Raw genomic sequence first — 23,643 nt, 5'->3', positions numbered from 1 at the left:
TCCTCAAGATGCATTTTCAGGGCCATGATTTGGGGCTGAGGAAAGAGGTTTGCTTTGGCTCTCTGATGACAGGATATACACACTAACTGCTGCCATCCTGCCATCCCTGCCCAGAAACTTCCTGTAAGACCCAGACAAAATTTTGGGATGAGAAGGTGTCTCTCCTATCCTTTCAGAATTGCTAAGGCCTAGACAGGAGAGTTCTGTGGCTGGAGGCTAGAGAGGGTGTTATCTTATGCCAGGTCCCCTAGAGAACTCACTGAATTCAAGCCTAAAATAAGGACTTAGAAGCTCATGATTTATGGAGGGAGGGCTTTATTAGATACCTCATCTATTCCCATAGGTCAGGCCTCTTGGATGGCATCCCAGCCTGGCTGCCCTTTAGAATAATGAAGTTCATCTTGCTTTTGATGACTAATGTTGCCTGCTAGCCTCCAATACTCTGGGATCCTGTGATCCCCACTGCTATCGGGCACCTCAGTTCTGTACCAGCATTCCCTACTGTCAGCCTTGGCCTGCGCTGGCAGCCCCACTGAGCGCCTCAGGGACTGTGTGACACTGGCACCGTCCTCCCCAGTGTGCTCCTTATCAGCTTGGTAAAGGAAGTGTACTGAGGCCTCTCCCCAGAGAGAGTTAGCTGGTGGGTTCTCTGTTCTTGTTCAGGGGACACATTCTAACATGCCATTTCTCTGAGCCTTCTGATGACTTCCGCCACTGTCTGCCAATGGCATCTCCATGTAGGCCACCACTTTACTAAGCTTCCAAGGCTTATCCCAGAAACACAGGGCGACCAGCTACCCGAGCCCTGCCAGGGTGTTAACCTTCTGGCCCCTGTCTCAAGCTCTCCATTATCCAGGTTGGTATATTCCCCACCTTGACTCTGCACCCTCAGACTAGGTAGGCCTACCCTGCATTTCCAGTTAGCACACAGTAGCTACGTCATGGGGCCCCTTTGGCATATAATTCCCCCCACCCTTCAGCAATTCCAGGCCTGGTGCCATCTGCCCTCATTATTGGTCTGGTAACCAGGAGAGGAAGAGGAGGAGCCAGATCCCGAAGACCAGCTTTATCTTATAAGGCACTTGCCTCATTTGAGATTCCTCTATAGCCTCAATGAAAAGATAAGAGTAGGTAGGTACAATGGGCTCTATTTTTCAACAAGGGGAAGTGAGACACTTCTGCAGGCCCAGAGGGGTCAGGGGTATCTGGAAGTTCAAGCTGTTCAAGTACGTCTACCCATATGTCTTCATCCCAACCTCGGGGCCACACTCTTCCTCTATCGGCCCTGACTTGGCAGAGGTGACTTGCCTAGACTGAGAAATTCAGCTTTCTTCAAAGTTCTGCCAATCTCCCAATTACGTTATTTTCTCTGCATAGTCCTCAGCTCCTCTGCTCTCCAGCTGCAGGTGACAAAGTGCTCTTTAAATGCTGCCAAGGAGCCCTCTGGCCCTCATGCTTTACTTGAAATTGGTTATTGAGTCTCCTGAGCTTATTTTTTTCTGTCTTCAAAGCATCAATAGTGGTCAGCACAATATTATCATGGTAATTAGTACCTTCCTGCATCTATCAAATGCTTGAGGTATTGGTACACACCTTCCACTTGCATCCTGTACTAGTTCAACTCAGGTCAAAGTTTCAGCTTCGCTAGTGCACTGAGCTTCATGTGAGGAGCCTCTGCTACTCCATTTGCCATCAGTGACGGTGTCCTCATTGCCAACTGGTGGTGGCTGATCCAACTCAAAACTCCACCCTATTGCGCTGCTTCCCAGGACCACTCCTGATACCTGTTCCAATAGGCAGGTTCCCTCACAGCTGAAACTGAGACAAAAATTCAGGGGGGCTGCATGACGGGCGTGCCCTCTGGGTATCCTCCTTCCTGGGAGCACATGCTTCTGTATCACCACTTCTCAATATGTGTCCCCTGAATTGCCCCCCTTCCTCCACAATTCCCTTCTCTCTCTCTCTCTCTCTCTCTCTCTCTCCATATTTCCTCTATTCCTGTGTGCCCACAGCCCAGAATGACAGTCAGAAACCCATTTAAACCTCTTCAAATAACAAGTAGCCTTTCAAGTATCACTGATCTCTAATTCCAAATTCTAGATTGAGAAAACGATCTGATTTACCTAGCCATGGTAAGAGCCCATCCGCTAAGGCCACGGGTGGTGGAGAGGCCACAGTGACATAGTAAAAACTATGTCTTTCTTGGGTCTATTTCTGTGGGTGGCAGGAACTTACTTAGAAGACACTGGGCGGGGGGGGGGGGGGGGGTAATCAAGCACTCCAAACTTTCTATTAGCGCTTCCTTCTCCATAAATAGACCTGCCAGCTTACTGACATGAGAGGTAGCATAACTTACAGAGTGAAATACCCCAATATTTCTGGCAAAATGTTCCTTCCTACATATGAGAGGTAGCATAACCTTGTGTGAAATTAGTGGAATAGAAGCTCCGTGAGAGAAGGGATTTTGTCTCTTTTGCTCAGCAATGTATTCCCAGCACTTATAAAGTTATCTAGGTCATAGTAAGTTGTCAGTAAATTTCTTAAGTGAATGAGTTAATTAATGCCTGATGTTAAAAAGGTCCGTTTTACAGTCCTAAATCCACACATTGGGTTCTGTCTGGCTCAGTTTTCTTGTCTGTAAAATGGAGTAACAGTAACACCTAGTTTACAGTTATTTGTGGGTGAAGTGAATATCGATGCTATCATATTTACTTATACTTCCACACACACAGTTAAATATTCAGTAAATGAGAGCTATTAAGAGAGACTCATGCCAAGACACAGTAATAGCTGCTGAAATGAACAAAAGCCCACTGCACTTGGCAATGGCTCTGCAATGAAAGCAAGCCATCGAATGCAAAGTAAATAACATTTTCCCAGGGGAGAGATGCATTTTCCTTTTTAGGTGAATTGAGAAAATAACACAGATAAGTAATTAGAGCGGAACGAAAGGCAGTCATCCCTGCAAAAACAGATCCTTCCAGTTGGTCAGAAAAATTAACTAAAGCCCACAGCAGCAGCAGCAGCGACAATAAAACTATTAGCACAAAACCTCTCCTGACAGTGCTGCCTCTTGAGAACCAGTGGTCTTTGCCTTGCCTTCTCCACAAAAACTGTTACATGTTTCTGTGGGGAGTGATTTGAGATAAGCAACACATACTACCAATGCTGTCTGTACATGTAGGTAAGAAGACTTCAGTATACAGGAAAACGAGTCTAATTTTGAGCTAATCACAGCTGGAATGAAGGCTGTGTCTAACTCTCTTCCACCTGCTTTTTTTTTTCTTTTTCTCCCCGACCCTTGCAAACAGCACAGATGGGGAGGAGAGAAGCAGATGATTCAAACTGGTACATTACGTGGGCACAAACAAGTTAAGGAAAAACATCTTTGCATGGTGAGAAAACTTCCACTCCTTTCTTGGACATTTTCTGAAGTAATGGAAACCATGGCAACATATGAATGTAGCCAATGCATTGTACATTCTCAGTCTGAAACAATAAAAGACAAACTTAATTTATTAAAAAAAGCTAAAAGTAAACATAACTCGGACAACAGACTTTAATAAGCTTCTATTCCCTCTGATGAAAACTTATGAAAATCGGGCATTTTGAAAGAGAAAGAACTATTTAGATTTAGTTTATCTAATACATGTATACATATATGTACGTATATATAGGTATGTGTATATATAATGACACACATTATGTATGCATTACAAAGTATATAGTAATACATATGAATATTGTATAGTATATAGTAATGCATACATATATTATACATTCTATTATATTACACATATACTATATTATACATTATCACGTATTATACATATATATATCATTAATTATACATTCCATACTATGTATATCCATGTTTATATAGTATACATATCCTCAGGGCTAAGAATGTTCATGGAACACAGTATTGCTGAGTAATTATAATTACATATTTATAAATATAAGTGTGTTAATAAGTATATATAATATGCAATTTTATCATTCAACAATACCATGTATTAGGGAAAATCTTGGCAGTAAGACTATAGTGATAGACAAACACGGTCCTGCCCTCTTGGGACATACAGACTAGTGGGGAAACAGAGATGTTAGTCACACAACCAACAAAATACACAATTACAAATAGCTCTAAGTTCAATGAAGGGAAAACATACGGCAACATATGTAAGTATGACAAAGGAACAGGAAAATTTAGAAAAATAAGGTACTAGATTTTGGTAGCATGAAAAACCATTGTGTGTACTATTTCGAAAATAGTTGTAAAATATTCCATGATGTAGAAAAAGATATTCAATTAGAAAAAAAGTAGGAAGAGAGACTGATCCCCACCTGGCCTTCATTCAAGAAAGCAAGCAGAGGGATCAATTATTTCTAACAAAGGAAAGAGAAAAGTTATACCAGGTCACTGTTGCAGCATGGAAAGCTCTGCTCAAAGGCTTGGAAAAGATCGTCAGAATCATTTGGCAGTGGAACAAGTTACCAATGGAATTGGCTTCTCCGGGGAAGTCAGAAGTAGTGGAAGAAAGAAAAGTCACTTGAAGAAATCATTTTTTTTTTTTTTCTCAGATCATAACAAACAAAATGAATTTGTTCTCAAGATCATGAAAGTCATTTCGTGAAACACTGCTCCAAACTGTCCGGCAGACCCATGAACCCATTAATTAAAATGCTCTGCCATCTTGTTTTCCTTATCTTGGTTTTAGATCTCAAAGCCCAAAATAAATTTTAATTAAAATCCCTCTCTCATGAGGGGGCACTATTAATTGCATTTTTTGGAAGAAATATAATGAACAAATGTTTTCGGTGGATCATTCAATAGACTTGTTTGTTGGTCTAAGAATACAGCTTATATATTGAACTCGGACTTTCATGTATTAACGGAGACCACGTTTCTTAACCTACACTGGAAATGAAAAATTTAATACTGGCTTGAGAATGAAATAAAATAAAAACAGCAACTACACCATACACTTGAGAAATTATCTTCATATTATGTTGAGTTGTTCACTTCCTGAAACAGCCTGTTTCTTACCTTTAATAAGTTTGAGTTTGCTGTGCTCAGCATAATTGGACACAGCTGCCTGCATTTCTGCCAGGGTGTGAGGAAAAATGGAGTTATTATTAGAGCTTGGTATAGCAACCTGCCTGGCCAATGTAAATCTCAAGATTCAATTGTTTATTGGTTGTGAATTTTCCATTGTAAGGACACCTAGGAAGTCTCTTCACTAATAGGGGTCTGGAGAAAAAAGCTGAAAAGCTCCCAGTATCCAATCAGAAAATTAATTGGTTGACCCATCTATAATCCTGGAGTCAACAATAGAGACATCAGACCACAAAAAAACTGGGTTGTCCTCAAAATGAGTAACTGCAGGCAGCAATTTCCAATACTTGCAAGAGAAACTTGCGATGCTTTAAGTAGAGGCCTTTGTGAAAGCATAATATTACGAAGGAGTAGGTTTGAAATCAGTCTTGGCTTGGGTTTCCCCAGAAGCACACCCTGAGATAGGAATTTGAGTATAAGTAGTTTATTTGGGAGATGCAGAGAACACCGGCAGGAAAAATGATAGTGTCAGAGGGAAGGAAAGACAACTACTAAAGATGCATCATTTAGCCAGCTATCCCATTGAGCAAATGAAGGTTAAAGTCAGGGGGAGACTCTGGGAGATTTTGTTAAAAATGCTTCATAATTACTGAACCCCCAAGACAAGGCAGCTAGAGTATTTATACACTGACTCCTGAGGCTGCTCCCAGGGCTGCTAATTCCTTGGCATGTCTAGCCTGCCCTGAGTACAAATGCTACCTTCAGAGACTTTGCAGAAAGCCCTCAGGCAGAAGACATGCAGATATTGGCAGAGGAAGTCAGCTAGAACCCACCAAAAGTTCCGAAAGCTATGACTAGGGACAGAAATAGAGACTGCTTCAGAATTCTTCTGAGTATGGCTATTCCACACAAGAGGAACTTGGAGGCTCAAATGCCAGCTCCACTAGATTGGTAATGACTTCCATAGCACTTCCCTGATGCGGGTCCTAAGGCATATGGAGAAGAATTCCGGAACCCATTAAAGACGTCTGCCATGGAAAAGGCAGAATAGAATACTAGCACAAAAGCCACCTATGTGCCATCCTTGATCTACATTAGAGGTCAGCAAACTTTTTGCGGAAGGAGCCCGAGTAATATTTAGGTAAATATTTTAGGTATTGCAAGCCACCTATAGTCTCTGTCACCCACTCTTCTTTGTGGTTTAACAATCCTTTCTTTATAAATGTAAAAAACCATTCTTAGCTTGTGGACTGTACAAAAACAGGCTTCTGGCTGGATTTGTCCCATAGGTCATAGTTTGCCAACCCTCTATCTACAGACTAATAGTTTCTAATTGTTTTTCCTGTATGAGGACCCTCTTTTATTAAACATTATCTTAAAAAACCAGAGGACTACAAAATAATGTTTTACATATGATTCCTAAAAATATACATATTTAGGTCTTAGAAACTAGAGCTGCTCTCCCACCCTGCCCCCGAGGTTCCTGACACACAGACTGAAATCCACTCACCTAGTTCAACTGTCTCAAGTTTACAGAAGAGGAAATTGAGGCCTAGAGAGAAAAAAAGACTTGTTCACCATCAAATGCTTAGGGGTTCACAACCAAATATTGGTGAGTGGGTGATAAGGCCCTTATTAAGCCAGAACACATGAAACTATAACAGAAAATCCAAATTCTATCACGTATAAAGTACAAATTTGAGCTTGCTAGGAGCCTAAAGGAAAGAGGGAAGAAATATAGCATGAAATAATAAGAAAAGGCTTTACAAATAAAGACTCTCTCAGGAATGGAAAAATCACTTTTGTTTTATGTATGTTCAACAAACATGAATTGAGACCTTAACCTGTGTCAGGTGACATGTGGATAGAGGGCACAGCATTCCAGGGTACAGGTACTATAAAGACAAAAGAAATGGAAATGAACATGGTGTTTTTGGTTTAGATGTAGATTCATTAACACCCAGAAGGATGCTTTGCACACAGACCTCAATTAATAATTTTGCAATGAGTGAATAATGAATGGGTCCAATAGCAATTTTGGCTCACAGAACACATCCCAACTGCCATTACTCATATGCATTAGTAATAGAGTCCTTTGTTGTCTTTTACGTGTCCAGCGTTTATGAATCTGTTAAGGTTTTAGTGATCCCTGACAGCTGGAGGAGCAAACTGACATTCTTAGTTCATAATATAGTGTATAAAGGACACAACCTAGTAACTGTATCCTGGCTCAGAAACAGAGCCCAAGCTCACGTTTGCCATTATTTAGTTTCTGTCGGTCTGGTCAGTCCTCAACAAATCTAGGGGTCATGAGAGACTTATATAGTCAAGAAAGCTGGCCAATACACCGTTATGTAGAGCCTAAAACCTCAGTACAACAGCAGCAATTCACACCCGGTTGCAAAATAATCAGGGACGAGTAACATGATTGCCAAGACTTGCTGGGCAAGAAGCCAAGAACAAACGTGCAGCCCACTGAGCTCAGCAGAATATAAACATGAGATTCCATATTCCTGTGGTTTTCTTGGAAGCAAGGAGCTGTCCAACAGGCCAATTCCTTTAAACACTTAGTCAGCTTAATGTGCGGCACCCTCTGGGATGGGGTATGTAACATATAACCTATTTAATTGGTTCAACTAAACAGCCCTGAAGCATTTTTATCAGAAAACAAATGGCCTCAGGATATGGGAGTATTGGTTTAACTATGATTAGATCCCTTTATTCTGGTTACTTTAATGACATAAAACCACCACCTTTTACTTTGCTCACAGATTCTGTGAAGCAAGGATATAGACAAGGCACAGTGGGGTTAACGGATCTCTGCTCCACAATGTTGAGAGTCTAAGCGGGGAACACTAGAATGGCTGGGAGTGACATAAACAGGGGAGATTATTTAAAGATTTTATTGGGGGAGGGGAACAGGACTTTATTGGGGGAACAGTGTGTACTTCCAGGACTTTTTTCCAAGTCAAGTTGTTGTCCTTTCAATGTTAGTTGTGGAGGGTGCCGTTCAGCTTCAAGTTGTTGTCCTTTCCGTCTTAGTTGTGGAGGGTGCAGCTCAGCTCCAGGTCCAGTTGCTGTTGCTAGTTGGAGGGGGCACAGCCCACCATCCCTTGCAGGAGTTGAACCGGCTCCTTGTGGTTGAGAGGATGCGCTCCAACCAACTGAGCCATCTGGGAGCTCAGCAGAAGCTCAACTCAAGGTACCGTGTTCAAATCTTAGTTGCAGGGGGTGCTGCCCACCATCCCTTGCGGGACTCGAGGAATTGAGCTGGCAACCTTGTGGTTGAGAGCCCACTGGCCCATGTGGGAATCGAACGGGCAACCTTCGGAGTTAGGAGCATGGAGCTCCAATCACCTGAGCCACCGGGCCGACCTCCATGTTTTATTTTTATATTTTGATTTTTATTAAATTTATTGGGGTGACAATGGTTAGTAAAATTATATAGGTTTGAAGCATGCATTTTTATAATGCATCACCTATACATTGCATTGTGTGTTTACCACCCAGAGTCAGTTCTCCTTCTGTCACCATATATTTGACTCCCTTTACCCTCATCTATCACCCCTCCCCCGGTGCCCCCTTACCCCTTGGTAACCACTACACTGTCGTTGTGTCTATGAGTTTTTGCTTCTTTGCTTGTCTTGCTCCTTTGTTGCTTTCACTTTTATATCCCAAATATGAGTGAAGTCATATGATTCTTGACTTTTTCTGTCTGACTTCACTTAGCATTATAATCTCAAGATCCATCGATGTTGTTGCAAATGGGGCTACGTTTTAAAACCACCAACCCATTATTATCTGATTTTTATATAATGGATTCAAATACTGAAAGACAGCAGAGCACAGTGGCTAAATGAGTGCTGAGTACAAATACCAATGCTACCACTTATTGCCTATGGGCGCATTGTTTCAACTTTCTCTGTCCCAGTTTCCTTCTCTATAGGACAGGGGTAATAATTACCACACCTAATCTATAAGGAGGTTTGCAAGGATCAAATGAGTTAATAAAGTTATTGGCATCTGAAACAAAGCAATGTCATTACTAGTATATGAAACAAAGGAAACAATAAATGTTAGCTGTTTTATACTGATTCATTCATCAAATACCAACACAGTAGGCAATTGTGCACCCTGTCACTGTGACAGTCTCTAGGGATACAAAGATGAATAACAGATCATTGATACCGATGAGCTCATACTGAAATTAGAGAGGAGACTCACAAAAATTATAGGGACATCTAACATGTATATATCCAAGGTAAGGCTGTGTAAGGAGGAATGCTGATTTTAAAATCAGAGGCGAAAATTCAAGGCCAGAATCTGGTCATTTCTAGCTGTCACCTTCTCAATCACTCAACCTCTCCAGCCCTTATCTTTCCTTATCTATTGAGTGAGAATGGTACAGAATTTTCTAACCATCTCAGAGAGTTATTATGACAATTTGTGAAACCGATTTGTAAAAGTTCCTCATAAACTCTAATGTGTTGTGCAGATGTGAGCTACCCTCTTTGCCCAGGCAATGAATGCTGAACTTATGTGTTGGAATTTAATCACCAAGGGGTCAGTCCTGGAGAGGGGCTCCCAGGCCCTGCCTCCAAGCCAATTTCACAAAGGAGGATCTATAGCATTATAACATTACAAATCCCATATTTTAGTATGGCTGTTTGGTTAAAAAATACTTTTGAGCTAAATATTTACAAGCTATTTCTCTCTTCTGCTATACACCAGAGATTGAATCTAAATTCCAAGTCGAATAATGTGCCAGATAGGAGGGGATATTACAAGAAACTATATGAGTTACTTGAGAGATGGCAAGTGTCATTTTTTATTTATGCTCAGTCATAAAGAATAGGTAAATCTCAGAATGTGATTCCCTGGGACTGATTAAAACTAAAAATATTTTAAGTTCACTTCTTTGTACTGTTTAAACACTTACAACCCTGGAGTGAAAAGGGATGGGACTTAAAATGAATATACTGTTATCATGACAGGAAAGGCTGAAAAGATACCAAAACCACAAAAGGCATACCCTCCACCCACCCAAAAAAAAGACAGCTTTTGGTTACTCATAGACATGGGAAAATAGAGGGAGGAGATTCCAAAATTCTAAGCACCCAAACTAAGAATCTTGGGTATATAATGTCTACAAGGTGGTTGAGGAAAATGTTGGGATCTCCTCAGGAGGAGGAAGCACTCAAAATGAAAGATGTAGATTCAAGAGTCATCAGTCTAGTGATGAGGGCTGAAGCTTTAAGGATGGATGAATTCACCAAGGGGGAGAATATGAGAGGGAAAAGTTCATGGAAGCACCAGAGATCTTGGGGAGAAGGAAAAATCAGAAGAGCTAATAAAGCTGGTGAAAAATTAATCAGACAGTAAGGAGAAACAGGAGAAACTACGACATGGAAGGATTACAGCCTAATGGCATAGGCCATAAAGAGATGGAGGAGGATGAGGACAAAGTTAAAGATCCCAAGATGTGTTGCTTTCAAAAGAATTATTTTAGTAGAAAAAGTGGAGATTGAGGGACGGGCACATGGTAATAAAGAGGATATATCACGTGTAGGCTACATTCTCCGAGGAAGGATTTGGGCATATTTGCCATCCGAGAAAAAGGAGTAGAAATAACTGATGTTTCAAGGGAAGAAAAAAATAACCGATAAATCAAAGACCCAGAGAAAAAGGAACATGGAATTAATTGATGGAGATCTCTTAGCTAGCAGGGAAAAAGAAAGAAAGAGGAAAGATAATATAATTTGGAAGGCGGAAAGTAATCTTTGACTCTGGGGGAGATCACATTGAACTGTCTTGGTCTTCTGAGGTCTTAAAGTGGTTAGGAAAGGTCTGGAACTCATACTATGTATATCATCACAGCTAAGAGATTAACAAACGAGTGCAGATTTTTGTAAAATATATTAGGTAGTGTGTGAAGCATGTGCTATGTATATAGTATATAATAAAAAATATAATGTAATACATATATATTACAAAATATCCTACACCACATATTCCAGACAAGCACTAGTACTATATTCCCACACTTTTAACCATGTCCCCCATTTTTATAAATATTTCATATAGATTTTTTTAATTGGGAAAATTTCCCACCAGGGACTGAAAAAAGAAGGTGTTAGGAAAAAAAAAAAAAAATCGAGGCATTTCTGCTAGGTAATCTTCAGGAAGTAACAGAATGCAGGTAGAATGGGAGATTACTGATGGCCTCTGTCATGACGGAGAAGGTTTCCTGGAGAAGAATTAAAGGACTTTTGCCCTAAATTCCACTTACAGCCCCTAAATAGGATGAGGAAATGTAACACTGTAGGACTCCACTGGTGAAGGGATGATATTAGGGAGGACTTTCTCCCAAAGAACAGGACTTCAAAAGGAACAACGTATCCTGACTGAGACAGCCCTCTAACATAACAATAAAACAGAAGAGCATTTTAAAAATTCTAAGGTTGTGTTCCCCAAAAGATTCAAGAAAACATTTTGTCTGTGAAACTGGAGCTAAGCATTTATTTTGAAAGATATCTTCTAAAATCAGTAAATACTTATAAAGCTTTTTATAAATATTGGGGTAATAAACAGCAGATTAGATACTCCCCATAAATTAACAATGTACATGACAAAGTCAATAAATTCATAGACGATGCCAAAAATATTAACATGATGAAAGAGATGAAAGAAAAGATAGATGTATCTAATAAGAATGCCAAAAATGGGATAAAGAACAGAAAGCTAAGACAAAAACAATCAGAAATAATAGAAGGAAACAAGAAAAAAATAGAAGAAAAGTTTGCTGAGTTGAAGAAGGACACAGATTTGCAAAAATGAAGAGGTTCTTTAAATACCATAAGGCATTCCGAGTAAAAAGTCATAAAAGTACTATATAAAATGAATATAGACAAAAATATGCTATAATAATTTTAAAAGAATGAAAAAAGAAATCTCACATGTAAGTAGCCAAGAAGAAAGAGCGTGCTACCCAAAACTCTCTTCTTGAAAAATAAATTACTTGAAGATGGGTAGCAGCCTTCCAGAGATAAATGAAAATAAATATCTCCAGAAGGGAATGGTTATTATATGAGGCTTAACTATGTGCAATAAAATGAAATTAAACAAGGTAACATTGAGATAATTTTGTCAATATGGCTTTAAATTTAATGTAAGAATCCAAAGTGATCTTAGGCTTTGCCATATCATTTAACAACTTGTAATTAACTGATAATAATTTGGGGTTAACATCCAAGATTATACGAACAAATATTGAGAAGAATGCAAGTAGAAGAGAGCATTAAAAATTGTACTACAATTTCTATCCCACACAGTCAACAGTCATTTATTTCAAAACAGATCTTAGTAAATTCATTTTTTTTAATGTCTTGATTCTCCAAAGGGCATGATTAAAGCAGGACTGGGCAGAAGCACACTCCCAGCTTGGGGACCTGGGGTTCTAGCTCTCAGCACTCAGATCTTTTGGTTTTTATAAGCACCACCCAGGAAGCCATTCTCACCCACCTTCAGAGGTGGGTTCCAGGCCACCACTTTCTAGACTCAGAAACACTTCCCTCTTCCTGGAGCAAATTCTTTTAAACTGTTACAACATAACACTTCTGTTCTTACCCAGTGTCCCTAGACAATGAATTTCTCATCTAATCTCTTCGGAAAGAGCACCCTCAACAGTTCCAGGGTGCCTGATAATTCTGAGGGAGCCCACCCTCAGAGATTCAACATTGGTGTGACTCTCCAAATGACCTGAGATGATTCTTTATCCCCTCCTTAAAAGAAAGAAGCACAGATATGCATATTTGATATGATTCTACTATAGATGTACGCATATACCTCTCAAATCACTATAATAAAAGCAAAAACATGTACATGTATGTAAGTGTGTGTGGGACAAATAATAAAGATATGGAAGGAGAAAGGACATCATCAAGAAAGTGAAAAAATCATAAACAAAGATGACTGTAATAAGACTAAAGTTATCTGCTATATGAATGAATTAAGTGCCATACTAAAATAAAAGGATTTACAGGTGATGGGATCAGGACCCAAATAAATCAACTTATAAAAATACATCAGGGAAAAAATTGAGTTGGGGAAGTATCAAAGTATGATTTAATGTAAAAATATAATATAGAATAAAGACAATAAAGATGTGAGTCATAAACCCTTACACAAAGAAAATTGAATTGAAATACAGTCTACAAAATGTGTCAGAATTAGAGAAATTGTCAGAAACACAAATGAAGGGTGGAAATTTAATATACCTTCACAGCTTTTGATAAAACAAGAAGAAAAAATAATATATGCAAACAATAGATACAGGTTTTAAATATAATACATGGTTATGTATAGAATGGTTTTTACATGCAAAAAAATTAACCTTATTACCTAAAGATTACGGAACATTTATCAAAATTGGTTACATTCTGTGGTAAAAAAAGACTTACATAAATTTTTGAAGACAGAAATTATATATCACAACTTCCTCTAATAACAATCCAATAAAGGTAGAATTAAACAATAAAAGTATCTTTTTAAAACCTACCAAAGAGAACTTTTTAAAAAAGGAAAATCAAAACCATAATTACAAGCTATTTAGAAAATAATGACAATAGGATTACTATAATACAGAAAATGGCTAGAGCTAAAAGGAATTCGTACTTTTGAATTACCTCAATATTTTAAAAGAAAGGAAAGGAAATAAACTAAACTTCAAGATTTAGGAAAAGAACATTAAAACACATTTGCGAAAGCATTTGAGATCTTGCTTCCCAGCATGCCATCAGTTTGGTTCAAATAAACTCTTATAAAATTTTTCTACAGATTTGGACATTCTTACGTTTACAGCTTTTAAGCAAAGTAATGAAAACAGTTGAGCAACATTATGAAGAATAAATTTGGAAGGAGGTGAGATGAAAAGAGAGAAGCTCTACCTTAAATACTTCAGGAGAAACTTCCTGAGAACTAGTATGAAAGACCTCATTAATATATTAAATGATCAGATTGATTGTAATGTGAAAAATACCAGTCTGAGGTCATTTTCCTATACCCCACACATGCTTAGTGCTCATCGCTACTATCTACAACTTTCCTACACAGAGGGACGCGAGGGTTCAGAATGAGTCACCCCAAGAAGTGCCTCTGTGGTAGGCAGATTACTTTGATTTGAGCTAGAGGCAACCAAGACCTACCAAGACCTTTGGGCTCAAGAGAAACTTTTGTTCCCACATAACTACCTAGCAGAATCAAATAAACAAACAAAACACATTTGAGGAAAATTATTAATTCAAAGTTAATCAGAAAAATGCATTCAAACAAACAATAGCAAAGAATTGATATATGACTCTAAGACGTGGTTTTTCCTGAATGCAGAGAGATCTTAGGTCTGATGGAATCAAGAGCATGAAGCAAATGGAGAAAACAATGGCCACGCATTGAGTGTTTTGATCTTTATTTATTTATCTGGATATATATTATATAAGTAGACACATTCTGTGCACCAGCATACACATATAGACTATATAGTAGTAAACACATGGAAAATTTAAAGAGGACACATTCTAGAAAAACAAAAATACCAAAACTTGCCTAAAAAAAAAAATAACCTGAAAAGAATGACACCATTGGAAATAACAGAAAAAGATGTTGAACAATTGCTTGTAAAATTATTCACTGTGCTTAAATGGTTTTAAAAGTGATAATGATTGACTATTTAAGACAAAGATAACTCCCTTTCTCCATCATCTCTCTAATACAATACAAGGGGAAATACAGAACTTTCCATTTCATTTTTTCATTTCATTCATAAAATAGCAATTATACCAAAATCATACTGATGTATTGAAACAGATTTAAAATATTTAACATAATGTTAGCAAATTAAATCTACTCGTATTAAATCTATTCGTATTAAAGTAATTAAATGGTGGGTTAGGAAGTCAGTAGCGTGGTTTAAAACTGTAGTTTGCTATTTATACTAGTTTCTCATAACTTAACCTCAATGAGTCTGCATTTCTTCAACTGTTAAATTATTAATAGTACTGACTTAATACATTTGTAATGAGGATTTAAAAGATAATACATACAAAGTATCTTTTCTTACTGTTAGCTGCTTAAATAGATTTATTTGAAGGATGCAAGGAAGATTTAATATTACATGTGTACTAATACATTTAATTGCATTATAGACCAAAGAATAAAAATTGTATGATCTTGATATATTCTAAAACAGCATTGATACACTTAATATGTATTCTTCATAAAACACTGTGTCCCCCAAATGACAGATGTCAAGAGGCATTTTATAAATTGAAAATTGATTCATGGAATAAAAATAGAAAAATGTTTCTTAACCACCTTTTGCTTGAAAATAAAGTCATTCAGTGAGCATTCCAAAAGTTCTCTTCTAAGCAATGATCTAAAAACAATGGAGACTATACACATTCCATTTTCAGCTAAATAAAGAGACAGCTAAAGCCTCAAATCTCAAGATATGTCAAAGGACTGCCAAAGCCATGGAGCGAAAGCAAGAAATCACGCAGGCAAGGACAGGAGCAGTGCCTCAGGTACTCTCCGATAGGTACGAGGAGGCACGCCGGTGCAATGCTTGATTCCTCAGTCTACACTAATCCAAAGGGGCTCAGGGGCTGGTAGCAGAGGCTTCCCCAGATGAGACTCCCATCAACCAACCAAGAGAAAGCAGCACATACATAGAAAGTCATCAAATGAACAAACCACACGTTCAGAAATTAGCCTGTCTCTTCGGAAACAGATGAAAGATGTTGCATTCTGAAACTTCTCTCCACTACTTGGTCCAAATTAAACTACTCACAGTTGAGAGTCAGAGAGTCAGAGAGTCAGAGAGAGAGAGAGAGTCAGAGAGAGTCAGAGAGAGAGAGAGAGAGAGAGAGAGAGAGAGAACCAAACATTATTGGCTCCAAAAGCACCAGACCCACAAGTTCTAGAGAGAAGCTCTACTGCTCTTCCAAATATTTAGGAGAAAAAATGAGAGATAATTACACTACTATTTAAAATTTCCTAGAACATGAGAAAATAAGACAAGCCTCTAAAAAAATTCTTTTTTAAATGAAATGAATATAACTGATACTAAAATTTTGGAAATATTGACAAAGTGGGTATATATACCACCTTATTTATAAATGCCATTTAAAAATTCTAAGTAAAATATTAGCTGACAGAATCCAGCAATACATTAAAATAATTCTGCACTCAATGACCAAGTGGATTTAGTCCCATAATGGAAGTGCTATTAAACTTCAAGATGCTTATTAAAATGCACAACATACCTAAAAAGAAAAAACTATGTTGATCTTCACAGATGTTAAAAATGCTATTTCCTAAAAATTCAAAATTATTCCTTAATAGAAAAATGATTTAATAAGATAGGAATAAAAGCCTTCTTTTTAACATCATAAACTATGTCCATCTCAACACGAAAGTCAACATCTCACCGAGAAAGGAAGCACTTGAAGCTTTTTCAGTTAAAATCAGGAATAAGCCAAAGGTGTCCACAGCCACCATTATTATTTAACATTGTTCTGGAGCATTAAAACTGCAATTAGGAAATGCAAAACTAGAGATACAAAAAGAATTGGAAAGAAGTTAAAGTTACCATTATTTGCAGAGGGTATTATTGCAAACAATGAGATTATAAGCAAATTAACTGGAAAACAATTACAAACAAGAGAATTTAATAAGAAGGCAGTATACACAATTAATACAAGGAATCAATAGTTTTTATATACAAACAACATATTAGAAGTTTTAAAGGAAAAATAAATCCCATTTCAAGTTACAATTCCCCCATTCCTCCAATAAAAGATATAATACCTAGGAATAAACCAAGTAAGAATTGTGCAGGATTTATATGAAGCAAATTTAATTATATTTATATGGATAAATCTTAAAAATAGAGTAGTGAGTAAAAATATTAGAAATGAGACTGGTCCTTAGCAGGTCCAATAATAAATAATTTGGAAGGCATACAATTTCTTATTGTGTGACATTTATCTTATAATAATATCCATATCCAGGGTCATATATTAGACATCTCAGAGTGGGTGGTTATGTGGGTTGGTGGAGGATGGGGGTGGAATATAAGTGGAAAGCAGGAATGAGAGGGCCCTACAAATTCTGAAATGAGAATGTGCCCTGAGTTCTCTGCGTCAGAAGCTTTTTAAAAAATCCGAAAAATCTTGATGCAAAAGACAATTTAATGTCATTAGAATATGTGTATAATAAAATTTAAATGATTAAAACAGAATAAAAAATACTACATACAGATTATCTTAATTTTTGTTTAAAGTATGTTATGAATGAATAAAAGAGTAACAAGGTATTCACAACAATGTTATCTCTGAATCTTGAATGGTTTTCGATTCTTTCTTTTGACTTTTTAGATTTTTCATATGCAGCTAAAACCTTTGATTAATTATATAATAAAAACAAACAGTAACTGATAAAGGTAAAAATGTGAAAGAGCACTAAAGGACGAGAAAAGAACACCAGGTTTCAATTCCTAGCTTTCTTGTTTATTAGCTATGTGATCAGGGACCTACATTTTTAAACCTCAGTGTTTACATCTAAAAAATGGGTGTAGTAATGCATTCATTATCTCTCAGGATTATCGTAAGGATTTCTCAAGGTAGCACAGGTGAAATTATTTATAACCCATAAAGCTAAGGGTATACAGGTCCACAGTTCTTTATCTGACATCTGTGGTTGTATATGCTTCAGAATTCTAAACTTTTCTGTTTTAGAGACCTAACAGTGTAGGAATAGCATGCTACGTGTCAACCCAAATAGGGTCAAAGGAACGACCAAAGGAAACATCAATCTTCCATTAAAAAGAATCCGTAAATAAATAGCCTTAGGTCAGTTCAGGCTGTTGGCAAATTAGTTCAAGCCACATCAGGTTTAATATAAGCCACCAAGTAAATTATAAAATCATTTGATTTTCAGAATTTTTTTTTTTTTTTATATTAGAATTGCACCTCAGGGATTAAAACAATCTTATTATCTCATTTACGTAAAAGAAGAAAAGAACAACTCAGCAATTTCACATAAATGGATCTATATCTAGAAACCTAAATGTTTCAAGAAAATGCAAAATGGACTTTCCTCAGATCTGGAGGTTGGCAAAATGGATTGGGGAAATGCTGGAGGTGAAAAATATGGCTGGAAATAAAGAGCACGCAGCCACGCGGAGAGGCATGAGAACCTGGGTAGGAAAGGATTGATGGCCTTAAGGTTGCGATGAGGACGTTGAGGTTGAGACTAGGTTTCCTTGGGGGGAAGAGAAATGGGAAGATTGTGCTGAGAAGGAATTTTAGAGATAGCCCTGGATGTGTGTAAATATGAAGGAAGTCAGTTCTGAGCTTGCCACTATCTCCACTGTTCACAAGCTCTCTCAGCCATGCTTAATGGTGCGTTTATCCTCCCAACAGTGAATCCTGGCTCCTCCGTGGAGCAACGTTGTCAACTGCCACAGCTGCCAAGCCAACAGATGGTGTGGGCCTGTGTCACCAGCAGTTTCCAAATGTAAAAATATAGTCATTTAGATGTTTTCTGTGTACACCCATTTCCTCATTAATCTTCTAAGTGCAGCTGCAAATGGATAATTTCCATGTGAAACATAGTGGCATTCTGGCCACTTTCATTCACATACTTTCAGACCACCTGCCGTGTCCCCAGTGCTATGCTACAACGGGAGGTGTGCAGAGAACAAAGGACAAAGTCCCTCTGGTATTTTTCTCTTATTATTTAGTGAATCTATGCTTTATCTCATCAGTCATATATATATATATATATATATATATATATATATATATATATATATATATTATTAAAGAGTATTGGGTGACAATTGTTAATAAAGTTACATATGTTTCAGGTGTACAATTCTGTAATACATCATCTACATATCACATTGTGTGTTCACTACCCAGAGTCAGTTTTCCCTCCATATTTAAAGCTCTTTGAGGACAGCACCCTATACTTATTTTTTTATTTTTTTCAGTCTCAGGGAACACAGGGCAACATTTATCACATAAGAGTTAATGACTATTTCTGGGAAGGAGGGGAAATTGGGACAGGTTGGTAAAAGGTTACAAACTTTGAACTATAAGTTGAATAATATTTGAGGATCTATGGTATAACATGGTGACTATAGCTGATGACATTATTATATAATGGAATTTTGCTAAGAGAGTAGAACTTACATGTTCGCACTGTTATGTGATGAATGTGTGAATTAACAGATGGGAAGAACCCTTTTACAAGGTACACATACATAAAATCATCACAATATACACCTTAAATATCTTACAATTTTATTTGTCAATTATACCTGTTAATAAAGCTGAAAAAAGAGTTAATAAATAGTCCTTAAACTGATTTAAAATCAAAACTAATTTGTAAGAAGTGCCCATATCCCCTTCCAAAAAAGGGCACACATACCAACAAAACAAAAAGTGAAAGCTGAAAGAACGACTCGACAAATTGTACAGCCAAACATAAATGACTATTGAATTGTTCACCACATTTGTTTTGTAATCACTATTAAGAACAATTGAGAGTTATAATCTGTCCATTGCATCGCACCTTGAGGCTAGCAAGAGTTTCAAATTAGAACGTATTCCACTAATGCCTCCTTTCACCAATTTATCTTAAAAGTTCTCACCAAATTAATCTCTTTCAAGTACATACCCAATTTTTCCAGCTTAAAACTGTACAGGATTTCTATTACCTATGCAAAACAAATTAAAAAAACCATTGCCCTAGCAGTTTTTTATTATCTGGACCCATATTGTCATTCCAATATGGAAGAGACGGCCACCTCTCATTACTCTCCTGGTTGAGCCCTCGGCACCACGCTATAAGCAGTTATTTCCTCCTCCACTGGCAGATAACATTCCTTTCTGTGTACATACATTTGAGCATGCAATTCCTTCTACCTATGCCAGTTCCCACCATCTTTGAGGTCTACCTACTCCCCTAGCTCTATGAGGACTCAAATGACCCAGGCTTGGCCAATCATGGAATGCCTTCCTAGCAGTAAGCGTTGGTGCAGTGACACAGGAAGGACCCTCCCCAGAGACTTTTGTTGGAACTATTAGGGAAAAAACACACTTTTCACAGAGATTATATCTGTAAAGTCCATGTAAGCCTACAACTGTCAGTGGCCATATTTGTCCAATAAAGTCACCCCAAAATTAAGGATTCTTTTTCCCTTAAATTCCTTAGCTGCTGAGAATGAAGTTAGTATGGGAAAGTAGAAACAAGTGATGAAGCAAAGTTAGAAGGATGATAAACCAACTTTGAAAGACAAAGACACCAAATTTTTGAATCCTGAAGTGGGTTTTGATGTATATTCCAAACGCTCTCCAAAAATATCTCCCCACCAGGAGAGAACTCATATACACATACAAACACACACTGCCTAATAACTTTAGCCATCTACCTTGACTTTCAAGTTATCTTGTCCTTGAGTTTGATTTTAGGACCTTGGATCTATTTCTTATTTCTAATCAAAACTTGAGGGTCAGATTTTACATTCTGTCACATATACTAGTCTATATAACCCTCAGATCGAACTTACCTGTCAACTAGGTTGCTTCATAAAGAGAGCTATACAAAAATGAGGACTATACACCCTGGCAAAATGTTTATACCTCTTTTAAATCTTCTCTCCTTTCACTCACTCACATCTGGCACTCCAAATTTTCATTGTGGTGCCCAAGAAAACACATAATAATATGTGACAATATGTAAGTTTTGCTACATCCACAGACTTAAATCCCTAAGATTTCCAGATCATCATATTCCAACCTCAGGCTTCATCTGGAACAATTTATTGTGGATTCAGTCAGTGCAGGTCAAATCTCACTTTCCACTTCTGCCTCTCTGAACCACAAAGAATCTACATGACATAGACACATCTGCGAATTCAACCAAGAAAACCAGCCAAATTCTTTTTCTTTTATTGGCTTAATGCAGGTTTTAAACAAACCATTGACTAATTCTCCACTTTCCATGAAGAGCTGTTTTCTCCATGAATAGGTAGCCCCAGCCTTTGATGGTTTTATCAGCTATGCAGTGATTTTGAAAATTGTCCTGTTAAATAATTCTATCCTGCCATGTTCCTCTCGGGTATGCCAAGAGAAGGGTTGAACTGGAGCTGGGACTGAGACAGAGGTGCTTTGGCAGAAGATAAATGTAGACAGGTGGTTGGCAGAGAGAGATGCTACCCAGTTGGCAGTGTCTGAATAGACAGGTGGGTAGGTCTGGCTGTCATCACCAGAGCTTGTTGGCTCTTGGCCAAAAAACTGGGTGGAATTTTAATGCCAGAAGGTGTCAATCCAGGAGGTGAGCCAATGGGACTTGATTTTAGGACCCTGGATCTATTTCTTATTTCTAATCAAAACTTTAGGTTCAAGTTTTACATTCTGTCACATATACTGGTCTACATAACCTTCAGATCAAACTTACCTGTCAACAACATTGCTTAATAAAGAGATCTATAAAAAAATGAGGACTTGGGTGGCAGCCAACCGTGGACTCTGCCAAAGTTAGTAAGCTGAGAAGGAGCAGGACCAGGTAGTCTGAAGGGAAACAAAGGAGAACAGAGCTGTGCCCATGATGGGCAGTTACGGGCATTATCTTGATACACAGGGATAGGGAAATGGGGAGACTACACAGTGGAAAACATAGGATTTTATATTAACAAACCGGTGTTAAAGCATCAGCTTCCTCAGCTTCAACTTGGTCAAGGTATTTTATTTCTTTTAATAGCATTTTCTTCATCTATTAAATGACAGGGTAAAGAACAGTAGTTCTTAAGGTTGCTGGGAAAGCTCAGTGACAAACTGTATGCAAATCCTCCATGAATGATATAATGTTTGCAAACAAATGTTAGCTGTGTATTTGTCACAGGCAAAATCAAGTGCATTTTAAAATAGAGGCAGAATAAATGGACAAATCAATATTAAAAGCTGGAGACTTCAATATCCTATTTTCAATAATGGACAGAACTTCTAGGCAGAGCAGCAAGGACGTAGAGATTTGAGTGACGATACTAACTAAGCATCTATAGAGCACTCTACCCAACAAGAACAAAATATACATTCTTCTCAAGAGCACCTGGGTGGTACAGTCGTCAGGACAGATCACATGTTAGGCTATAAAACAATTAAAAAGTCTCAATAAGTTTGAAATCATACAAAGTATGTTCTCCAACCACAATGGAATGAAATTAGCCACCAATAACAGAAGGAAATTTGGAAAATGCACAACTATGTGGTAAGTAAACAACATATTCTTAAATAACCAGTGGATCAAAGAAGAAACCAAAAGGGAAATTAGAAAATATGTTGCTATGAATGTCAATGAAAACATAAGGCATCAAAAGTTAAATGATTCAGTGAGAACAATGTTCAAAAATAAATTTATAGCGGTAAAAATTCACATTAACAAAGAAGGTGATGTCTTGGCTATTGTGAATAATGTCACAATGAACATGGGAGTGCAGATATCTCTTCGAGATAGTCAAGACATGGAAGTAAACTAAATGTGTATTGACAGATGAATGGATAATGAAAATATGGTATATATGCACAACAGAATATTATTCAGCCTTAAAAAAGAAGAAAATCCTGCAATATGTGACAATATGAATAAACCTTGAAGACGTTATGCTAAGTGAAATAAGCCAATCACAGAAGGACAAAGTCCATGATTCCACTTACATGAGGTATCTAACAAACTCATAGAATCAGAAGGTAGAATAGTGTCTTATTCTTCAAACAAGAAAATTATTCTTCAAATGTCTTATTCTTCGAATAAGATAGGATATTATTCTACTTGTAACTCAAATGTAAGATACTTCTATATAAGATCTATAACATGTAGACCCTTAGACATTATCCTAAGTGAACAGGTTCTGTATGATTAAAACTCTGCTCAAAATTGAAGTGAATTAAGCTTAATACCATAGAACTGAATTGTCCAAGGACTCAACTTCAGTCAAGTAAATGTTACCCTGTTTATTTAAGTAAACCATTACAAATACTAAAAAAAATTAAAACACACTTCTAAATTACCCATGGGTCAAAGAAGAAATCACAATAAAAATTAGAAAATACTTCGAACTAAATAAAAATGAAACCACAACATTTTAAAATTTGCAGATGCAGGTAAAATGATGCTTAAAGGAAAATTCATAGCATTAAATGCTTATATTTAAAAAGAGGGGTCTCAAATCAGTAATCTAGGCTTCTACTTTGAGAAACTAGAAAAGAAAAAAATAAATAAACCCGAAGTCAGCAGCAGGAAGGAAATAATAAAGAGCAGAAATCAATGAAGAAGAAAACAGAAAAAACATGGAGAAAATCAATAATACCAAAATTATTAATAAAATTGATAAAGTTTTAGTCATACTGATCATGAAAAAGAAAGAAGGTACAGCTTGCCAATGTCAAAAATAAGAGAGGTGACATAGCTACAGATATTAAAAAGAAAGAATGGAACTATTATGAACTGTCAGGTTAACAATG

This window comes from Rhinolophus sinicus, linkage group LG10 (assembly GCF_036562045.2).
Source record: "Rhinolophus sinicus isolate RSC01 linkage group LG10, ASM3656204v1, whole genome shotgun sequence".
NCBI classification, from domain to species: Eukaryota; Metazoa; Chordata; class Mammalia; order Chiroptera; family Rhinolophidae; genus Rhinolophus; species Rhinolophus sinicus.
This window is presented reverse-complemented; position numbering follows the sequence as displayed.